Consider the following 10,181-nt stretch of genomic DNA (forward strand, 5'->3'; position numbering starts at 1 on the left):
TCTTCAGTTTCTGTATAAATAAATTTTGAGTTCAATTATCTCTTGGTATATAATTATTAAAAATATTCTAGAAAAATTTTGTATTAATTTAATCCCCGATATATAAACATATTTTTGTACATCGTAATACTTAAGACAAAAAATATGATTCAGTTAACTACTCAAATCATATCAACCAAAATTTCAAACATTTTATTACATTTTTTTCCAAACAGAATTTCAAAGAAGAGCGTCCATCCGTTGGTAACTACAACTCGAATGATTATCTTTTAAGTTTGTTTCAGATTACGGGTCAAATTCGCATCTCGAAACAAATAGGTATGAACCCTAAAATTATTGGAGAAAAATAGAAGACGTCGATTTTAGGGATTTGCGAGACGGAAGAAAGTTACGCCCACTTAAAGGATATTCCAATATAAATAAGGAATATCCGCCATTTTGAATGAAAAATTCAAAGATAAGGATCGGTGGTTTGAAGAAGAACTTTGAGACTTGAGAGAGAAACTCATTTTTTCATTTACTCATATTTGTGTACTAATATGTCTCACAAAAACTTATATACTATGGGTCTAAATACAAAAAAAAAATCCAACACGATTAAAGGTCTGATAAAGTCCAAACACAAAAATTACAAAATTATTGTACTTACCCAGCCTAATAGAGGACATAACTTACCAAGGCCCAACGCACCTCTATTGGACATAACACTCATACATCCGCTAATCTCGTCAACACAATTGTAATTGTTCTACATATTTGAGGAGATATCAAGCCCTAGTCAAAATATCACAGTAAGACAATTGCTATTTGGCTAAATGGGTACCAATGCAAGTCCCAAGTTAAAATGACACTATAAATAAGAGTGTTTCGACTTTTTTGTATTTTAGGGTCCCTTTTTTAAATTGGGTCCGTTGATTTTTTTTTTAAATTGGGTCAAGTCATTACCTAGGAGGACGACTTTCGGGGTGAAGTCGTTCTCCACCAGGCCGATTTCACTTTTTTTTTTTAAATTAATGTCGTTGCGTCAGATAACGACTTCTATTTAATAGAAAAGTGAAGTTGTCCTGTAACATGACGACTTCACTTTTAATTTTTTTTTTTTAACTTTTCAGTTTTTCAGTTTTAATTATTTGTTATTTTTTTTCCTTGTTTTATTTTTTAAATATTTTAGATTTTTTTCTTTTTTTTTTAATTTAACGGTTTTGCTTTTTTTTTCAGTTTTGATAAATTTTTTTATAATTTTTCAGTTTTCGTTACTTGTTTTTTTCTAAACTGATGAGTTATCAATATTTTTTGAATTTTTTATTTTTTTTTCAAATTTTGTTAGATATAAAAATTATATTGATTGTATTTGTAATTATTTTTATTCCTACAATAAATTAACTTCATAAAATAGATTAGATAATATAAAATTACATAATAAAAATAAACTAAAATTGGATAAAATAATAAATTACTGACGATAAGGATAATTTCCTCTATGATGTCCTTCATTCCTACAATATAAATATTTACTTCGTCTGTTGGGATTTGGTTGATCCATTTCATTATGGATTCTATTAGTTAGTGGTCTTCCCCGTACCCTACGGCGCATGTGGACCAATATTCTTTATTCTTAACCGGATGAAATTGTATTTCATATGCTTTGTTGATGTTGTAGAGGCTATAAACTGGATGGATATATGAGGTTAGATCTACATGAGAGAAAGAGCACACAGCTATTATGTGATGACAAGGCAGTCGAAGAGCTTGAAAGTGACCACAATCACACCACCAATCATTTAATCTAACTGTAAAAGACATTGGTAAGCGATGATCATGTGGAGAAAACATCTCTTAAACTTTAAATTCATTATTTTCTCTTGAGTATCGACGAATTTGACACACTCCCGGTTGTTGTTGATTTTTTCTAATAATAGCATTAATTTCCTGGGATACTGGTGGCTTGCTCGTAACATGGAGTCTGCCTTAACCCCTCTCTCAACAAACCATGTTGCGGTCCTTTCAAATGTTGCTTTAATTAAAGCACAAATTGGTAATGAACGAGCTCTTTTTAAAATAGAATTCATACATTCTGCTATATTTGTTGTCATGTGTCTGAATCTACTACCCCCATCGTAGGCCTGAGTCCACTTTTGTACTGGTATCCTATCAATCCAAGTTGCCACTTCGGGTGAATGAGATTTCAATGTCGCCAATTTTGCATCCAATAAGGGTTGTTTGACTTCATAAGCTGTTAAAATGCAATTATATTAGTTAGTTTAATTTATGCATACAATTATATTAAAATGCAATAATATGGTGAATGAAAAAAAAAATATTACCCATATTCTTTAACCGTCTTTTCAACTCGTGATTCTTGAACTTTTTGTTGAAGTTTGAAGCAATATGGCGTATGCAGTATACTGATTGCAGACCATTTGCTTCCCATTCTACTTCTTCAGATTGTAGTGTTGCCAATATGTCTTTCCCCCTGTCCGTTATCAAACAGAGGTTTGATTGTGGTGTCACGTACTCCCTTAGGAGTTGAAAAAACCAGATTAAGGTCTCCTTTGTTTCTCCTTCCACTATCGCGAAGGCCAAAGAGAATATATTACGTGACCTCTTGAGCAAGCGCTGTTAGCAATGTCCCTTGATATCTTCATGTGAGAAATGTCCCACCTACTTGGACAACAGGCTTGCAATAATTAAATCCTTGGATGCATGGTCCAAAAGACCAAAATACTTGTTCCATAATATAGCAAGAAGGGTCAGGTTGGCCATTGACAACTACATGAGGTCTTGTGCATTGAATTATTGTGTCGGGGTTACTTTCTTGTACAACTTGATAGGTATGGAAGGATTTTACTTTACAGAGTTGATGACAATAGAACCAATTTGGTTGGAATCAAGATTGACATGATCTGTAGGTTGCATGGTTGACAAACATGTGTGTGAACCGTCAATCTTCCTTATTTCCCACTTGAAATTGCGCTTGCTATAAGAAGCCCGTAAACGCCATGGGCAACCCTTTTTGTAGTCGATACATTGACATATATATTTATCAGATTTGCTCTCAAGAACCAAAAATCTAAAACCATTATCAATATGGTATTGCTTTATATATGACATTGTCGACTCCTTTGTGTCGAAACACATGCCGATACTTAGTTATTGTTCACTCGCTAGAATTGAAGTTTGAAAGGAAGTGTGACTTGAGGAGCCGTTTTGACTTGATGATCCCTAAGCCATTGTAGGGACTGTATACTGGTTTGGTAGTTGGGCCTAAGAACTAGGTTGTGAATATTGTTGAGGTTGATCCCACCGTGAGTATTGACAATTATTTGGAGCTGGTTCACCTATGGTATTCATCTCATCCTCACTAAACTCAGAAAGAATATTAGGATACTGATTACACGAATCAGCCATTGTATGAAAATTTCACCACCAGAGAAAGAATATAAATTATGACTGAATAAGTGTTGTGCACAGATAGCTTTTCTCACATAAGTACACGTTTGAAATGGGTATGCATCAGAAACCCTAATTTACTGAAACTTTAATTAGTGTCAACCACTTCCTCATTTAATTTACTAAAACCGTAATTAATATCAATCACTTACTCATTTAATTATCTGAAACTGTAATTAATGTCAACGACTTTCTCATTTAATTTACTAAAACCGTAATTAATGTCAATAACTTCTTCATTTAATTTACTAAAACCGTAATTAATGACAATGACTTCCTCATTTAATTAACCAAAGTCGTCATCAATGAAAACAGGGGCTTTAATTTTGTGTGAAGAAACCATATTAAATGAACTAGGTGCTTTAATTTTGGCTACATAAAACATATTAAATGAATTGAAACTTAATAACTCGCTATAATGAAGTCGCTAACCACGACCACGACATTAATTATCATATTAATGGGGAACCGATCCAGCAGAGGACGGTTTTTGCTTCATTTAATAGAAACCGGTCCTAGCAAGCACGGTTTCATTACATAGAAATTAGTGTTGTTGCGCACGATTTTGTGTGGAAACGTTGATGGTGTGCACGGTTTTGCTGGAAACTGATCCCCCTGAGCACGATTTCTCTCTCCTCAGACGCTGATTCACGTTCACGGGAGCTGGGTCTTTCACGGGTTTGCTTCCAACAGTGCACTGCAGAGATTCCTTCCTGTTCAATTTGCATGCAATGGTCTACTACGACAACTTTTCAGCAATTATTTTGATGCTTTCAGAACCTCATTCATTGTTAATTTGAATGCAGGGTACAATAATTTAGGGAGTGCAACTGGACACCAACCAATGCAGTAATATATTTCATGCATTGGCTTATTTCATACACAATTTGCTCTCACTTTCCTTGGGTTGTCTCGTTACAATTTGCTCTCATTTTCCAGCAACACTTCTTCACCAACTTCATTGCTACTATTTTCAAGGTTTGCATTTTTTTAACTTTTAATTTGCAAATCACGTTTTAGTCAATAGTTATGATGTTTATAATTAATATTTTCCTCTTACTCTAATTTCCTTTCACCCACTTTTTTTTAAGTATGGCTAACAATCGACACCTTCCCCCGAATATGTCATTACTCCGCCTTCAGCATGAACATATTACAAAGGACTTATGGGAAGACAACGAACGAGTTCTTAGACCAAGACGAGCTGGAGTCTGGATTCTAAACAACCAAGATTTAATTGATCCGCGTGTCAAATTTTTAATGGAACAGGCTGGTTTTGGACACGCATTGTATATTCCAGACATGGATGTCAACCACCTTCTAATCACTTCCTTATTAGAAAGGTGGAGGACAGAAACTCATACATTCCACTTCCCACATGGAGAGACCACTGTGACATTATAGGATGTGGTAGTCCTCCTTGGCCTACCGATAGATGGAGATGTGGTCACCGATCCCACCATCGTGTAAGACATATTCTCGATGTTCCACGAACATCTGGTGGTAATTCCACCACCGACGATGATAAGAGGAAACTCAATTAGAGTTTCTTGGTTAAATAGTACTTTCGAACAACTCCCACAAAATAATAATTAAGTTACGTAATATGCAAGAGCGTACAAGACAGATAATAATTAAGTTACGTAATCATTTATTTTTCTAAATTTGAAACTAATGTCTACAAATTTTTTTCAGTTCTTATGGAGGCCTTATATTCAAAATGAAGTTCGTCGGTTGATTATGGTTGACATCCCTATAGTGGCTAGAGCAACAGTCCCTATAATTTGCTTCGCGACAGTCAAATTCCATCAGGCGGATAGGGTCATGCGTCAATTTGGTTTAAGACAGAACATCTCGCCTGACCCAATTAACCTCGATTAAGTCCACATGAATGACTTGATGGGAGAAATGAAAGAGATTGGGTGGCACATCATCACCGTTGGATTGCAATTTGGAATGATCGACAAAATCAGGTCATTCAAGGTACACCATTTAGTGGAAATGACCATATGCGTGATGAAACACCCTACATGCAATGGTATATAAACCACACTATCCGCTATATATCTCCAATTACGGAATCTTCTTCTGATGAGGTCAGTTTTACTACAATGTCGTACATCTCTTTATCATGCTTACTTATTCATGGGAATGACCTTGCTATTTATTTTACAGTATGATATGTCACAAGAACCATCCCAACCTACTTCACAACCCTACACTAGCCATGTCGGGTCTTCTCCTGATTTTATACATCATCCCCAACAATTTTTTGGGCAATCGTCTATGGGTCACGGTCAAATGTTTGGACATCCATACCCTCAGTTTGAAAACCCATCAAACACCCAATTCTAACATGTCCCTTCCTCGTACGATTTCTTCCCGCATCAGTCAGGTTATGGTGTTGGTCCATCACAAATGTTTGGCACTTCAACCATGACACCATCATCCGCCTATTATTCAGGATCTTCTTCATCAATACCATTCTATCCTCCGCCAATGCCTTCTCAAACTCCCAAAACAACGGTTCACCATCCCCAATTTTCTCAAAGTCATCAACATGAAGATGATGATCATGATGAACCACACCAAAAAAAACCACCAACACGACCAACCAGACCCAGAAGACGACCTCCATGTAGAACTGGAGGACATAGATGATTTTCTACTAACTTAAATGTTGTATTTTAATTATTAATCAATGTTAAAATATATTAATGTAATGTTTATTTCTATTCTATTAATATTTTTTTACTGATTATTCTTCCAAATCCTAAAAAATAATCAAAATTCATTTACTACGAAAAAGAAAAAAAATTGAAAAAGTGAAGTCGTCATGTGTGAGGACGACTTCACTTTTTTATTTCAAACAAATCGGTCCACTGCATAACGACATCACCTTTTTAAAAAAAATTAAGAAACTAGTAAGGGAGATGACGACATTGTCTCTTATGTCATTACCCTCCCTGACGACTTGACCTACTTTGGTAAAAAAAATTGACGTGCCCATTTTTGCAAATTCGAGTTCCAATAGACCCTAAACTACAAAAAAGTCGAGTGTTTCACTTGACTTGACATACGAACACTCACATTCTCTTACTTTAAACAAAGATACAAATTCACTTACTAACTTAAGCAACATAGAGTCTTTGCAAGTGGAGCTCCCCCATTCGAGCAACAACAAGCCAGATTCCAACCATAGTAACCACCTAGGTGACTACCTGAACCTCACCACTTGCATTCGGACCTTCCGGTAAGAACAATTATAAAAAATCTATATTTTATAATTCAAAATTAATATGAGATCCTTGTAAAGGTCTTGAACATGCTTCCATCAATTACTCTAAAATTCATGTGACGATCCTAGCCATGCTTCCATCATTAAATGTTATGGTTAATGAAGAGTATATATACAGAGAATGTTATTGGCAAGTCACATGTTTGTGGGTTTTATCATCTTGTCACTAAGAACTAACTCATCATAGCTTGATGTCTACTTCTTGTGCTTCAATGAAAATTACTTTCATCTCTTGTGGTACACATTTTAATTGGTTGTATGATGTGCTCTTAACGAGAGTATAAATCGAACTAATAGATTAAAAATCAAGAAACTTTAATTTGTTTATTTTTTACAAATTTAAATTAAAAAAACCTATAACTCAAAGATATTCATCATTAAACCCTAAATTTAATATAAGGATTATATAAGTGTAAAAGTTTATATCTAAGATTAAAAAAATAGAGTTAACACAAAAGTTAGAGCAAAACACACCAAGATAGAACAAGATTATATTAAATTAAACTTGTCATTTGACACAAATTTAATTCATAAGATTATTCAAGTACAACACAATAAAGAAGATAAAAATAATTCTTAAAAGTATGAGTATTAATACATTAAACAAGTAAATTTTTTAAATGGGTTAAATATGTTTTTGGTCCCTCAAGTTTCACTAAAATTTAGAATTAGTCTCTCTTCAAAAAAATTGACCAATTTAGTCCTCCATCTTTAAAAATGCGTGAATTTGGTCATTTTAACCAAATTTTGTTAAGTTTATATGACGTTTCAAGCGCATTTTATGATAGTATTTGAATTGTTTACACTGTTTGACACATTTTCGCTTCAGTGTTAACTCAAATATTATCATAAAATGTGTTTAAAATGTCAAATAAACAACAAAATATGGTAAGAAGGACTAAATCCACGCATTTCTAAAGATGAAAGACTAAATTGGTATAAAGTTTCAAAGATGGACTAATTCCAAAATTCACTTAAACTTGAGGGATAAAAAACATATTTAACCCTTTTTAAATTGACCAACTAGACAATTTAAGATTTAATAAAATGACAATTAACCATTTTATTAACTCTAAAATAGGAAACAAATTTCATTTAGAAATACAATATCAAATTTCATTCTGAAATACATTACATAAAACAATTATAGTAGTAGAATAAATTTATGAGTATAGTAAATTTTAATGCCTAAAATGAGATTTGATCTCAATATTGATACAATCATCGGATTTTTGGTTATGTAAGCCCAACCAACACCTACCAAATTTTCCAACGATAAAAACTTACAACATGAGCAAGTTTGTTCTTATTTTATTACTTTTGGGAATTCTTAAATGTTAAACACAATATTTCAATATCAATCCATGTGATTATTTAAAATTAGGCACAAATATCATATAACATATAGACAAGATATATAGGTTTAATGTGTAAGTTAAAATGCACAATGTATATTTTTTACTATTTTATGCTTAGTATTATTATTTGTTGTATTTCGTGTCACCTACCTATTTTAACATTTTTCCCTAGATTGGTCTTACCAATTGTTCTTAATCAAAATGTTAACAATTTTAAGGGTCAATTTTAAACTAATCGAAACCCCGATAGTCATTATTTTAAAAGCTACCAAAAATTACAAACTATCAAGAAGAGTTGATTAAATATGTGTGTGTATTGGTAGTTTTTTTATATATTTAATTTCTCCAACACTAATTACAAATTAATATTTAAATGAAAAATAGGCTAAAGGTTTTTTTCATATTTTAATTAAAGTTATCTATTTGAAATAATTCTAAAAACAATTTTTTTTTGTTGGGTCAGTGTCTTGATCCACCAATGATTCATAGGTGGGGGAGAGTCCAAATTTCCAACCTATTTTTCATTAGCAAGAAAAAATGATTGATTGATTTAAGGAGAGCAAAGACTCCATACAGTTCAAAGATATAATCTTATCTTATTTTTGTCATTTTTAATTATTATATTATTTTAATTATTTTTCTTTATTTTTAAAAACGTATATAATGTTCTGTTGAACACCAATAATATATCTCCTTACGATATTTTAAGAAATCAATTTACTTACAATTCAAAGATTTTAAAATCATCTCTGTGGCTTAGAAAGTTCATTAAATCTTTTTTTTTTTTTTCATTTGAAGTTTAGATTAAAGATTTTCATTTTTTTTTTCTTACAGGATTAAGATATATAGTGTAAAATCTTCTAAAGTATTTCAAGTACTACAATTTTAAGGGATATATATTCTCTAACTCCAAAAGTACCCTCATCCTATAACTCCACTTGCAAAAGATACTTGATTTGAAAGTCAGCTTGATGTGTCAAAAAATAATAAATGTTAATGAATACATAATTAATATATTTCCTAAAATATGCTATTTATAATACTATTCATGGATCTTATCTAACTGAGTTTTGACCCAAAACATTAATTACCAGATAATTGGATTGACTTGATTAAAATTAGGTTTAATTGTTCTAAATGATAATAGTCTTATATCGACTAACAAGCGTGAGCTAAATACATATCGTTCTAAAGGGTCGACATGTGCTCGTTCAAGTCATGTATCATGTAAGATTGAAGAGTGTCCTAAACTCGTATATTACATCTTTCATATGCATGTGAAAGTTTAGACTATAAAAGAATGTGTTTTTTATATTCTTAGACACATTACAAACATGTCGATTGTCTTATTATGTTATTATGGCAAATAATATTTCTCAAAGGAAAACAATTTATCTTAGATTACTGGGATGAATTTTTGAGAAACTTAAACCGATTAACAAATCTTAATGCTACATTTAAATTCTCAAAACAAAGTGATTTAATGATTTTTTTAAATTTGAAAGGGAAGTTTTATTTTCTCAAATTTGATTTTATTATAATGTTAATATTTTTTTTTCCTTCTTGATAATTTAGTGATAATTTCTTTTAAGATAAAGTAATCAATTAATTGTCATCATCATTGTTCCTTAAGACAAATTTTTAATCTTCTTCATTTGGAAAAATTTTAGTAATAAACATCATATAAGTCAATAATTTCGATCTTAACATGTTTCATTCAACTTTCCTCAAAATTGTGGGAAATTGACCTTTTCACCTAGCATAATCAACACCAATTAATATATTCTTCCATATGAACATTCATAATTTTTTTGGTCATCAACTTTCTCTAATAGACTTAACCAATATATATTTATAATCACCTCTCTCTCTTTAGGAGTTGTTTGGATGAAAGCATTTAACACGGTAGTTCATTTTTTAAGGAATTTAAACTTTCCTAGGACAGAGCAAATTGTTTTGATAAGACGTTCAAAAAATTAATTGAAATTTGAAACTTTTTTTCAAACATTTTAACAATTCAAAATAGTACAGATTCAAACTATCCTAAAAAGTCAATGAATTTTGAATTCCTTTTC

General features: G+C 31.8%; 1 long non-coding RNA gene across 1 annotated transcript; it reads left to right on the plus strand.

The window, feature by feature from the left end:
- Positions 1 to 3,852: 3,852 nt before the first annotated feature.
- On the plus strand, positions 3,853 to 6,211 carry LOC114192744 (uncharacterized). Its single transcript, XR_014996440.1, has 2 exons — positions 3,853 to 5,546; positions 5,626 to 6,211. It is a non-coding gene; the product is annotated as an uncharacterized LOC114192744 (long non-coding RNA).
- The last annotated feature ends 3,970 nt before the right edge of the window (positions 6,212 to 10,181 follow it).

Source organism: Vigna unguiculata, chromosome 7 (assembly GCF_037176805.1).
Source record: "Vigna unguiculata cultivar grain cowpea cultivar isolate G323 ecotype 2 chromosome 7, ASM3717680v1, whole genome shotgun sequence".
Classification (NCBI taxonomy): Eukaryota; Viridiplantae; Streptophyta; class Magnoliopsida; order Fabales; family Fabaceae; genus Vigna; species Vigna unguiculata.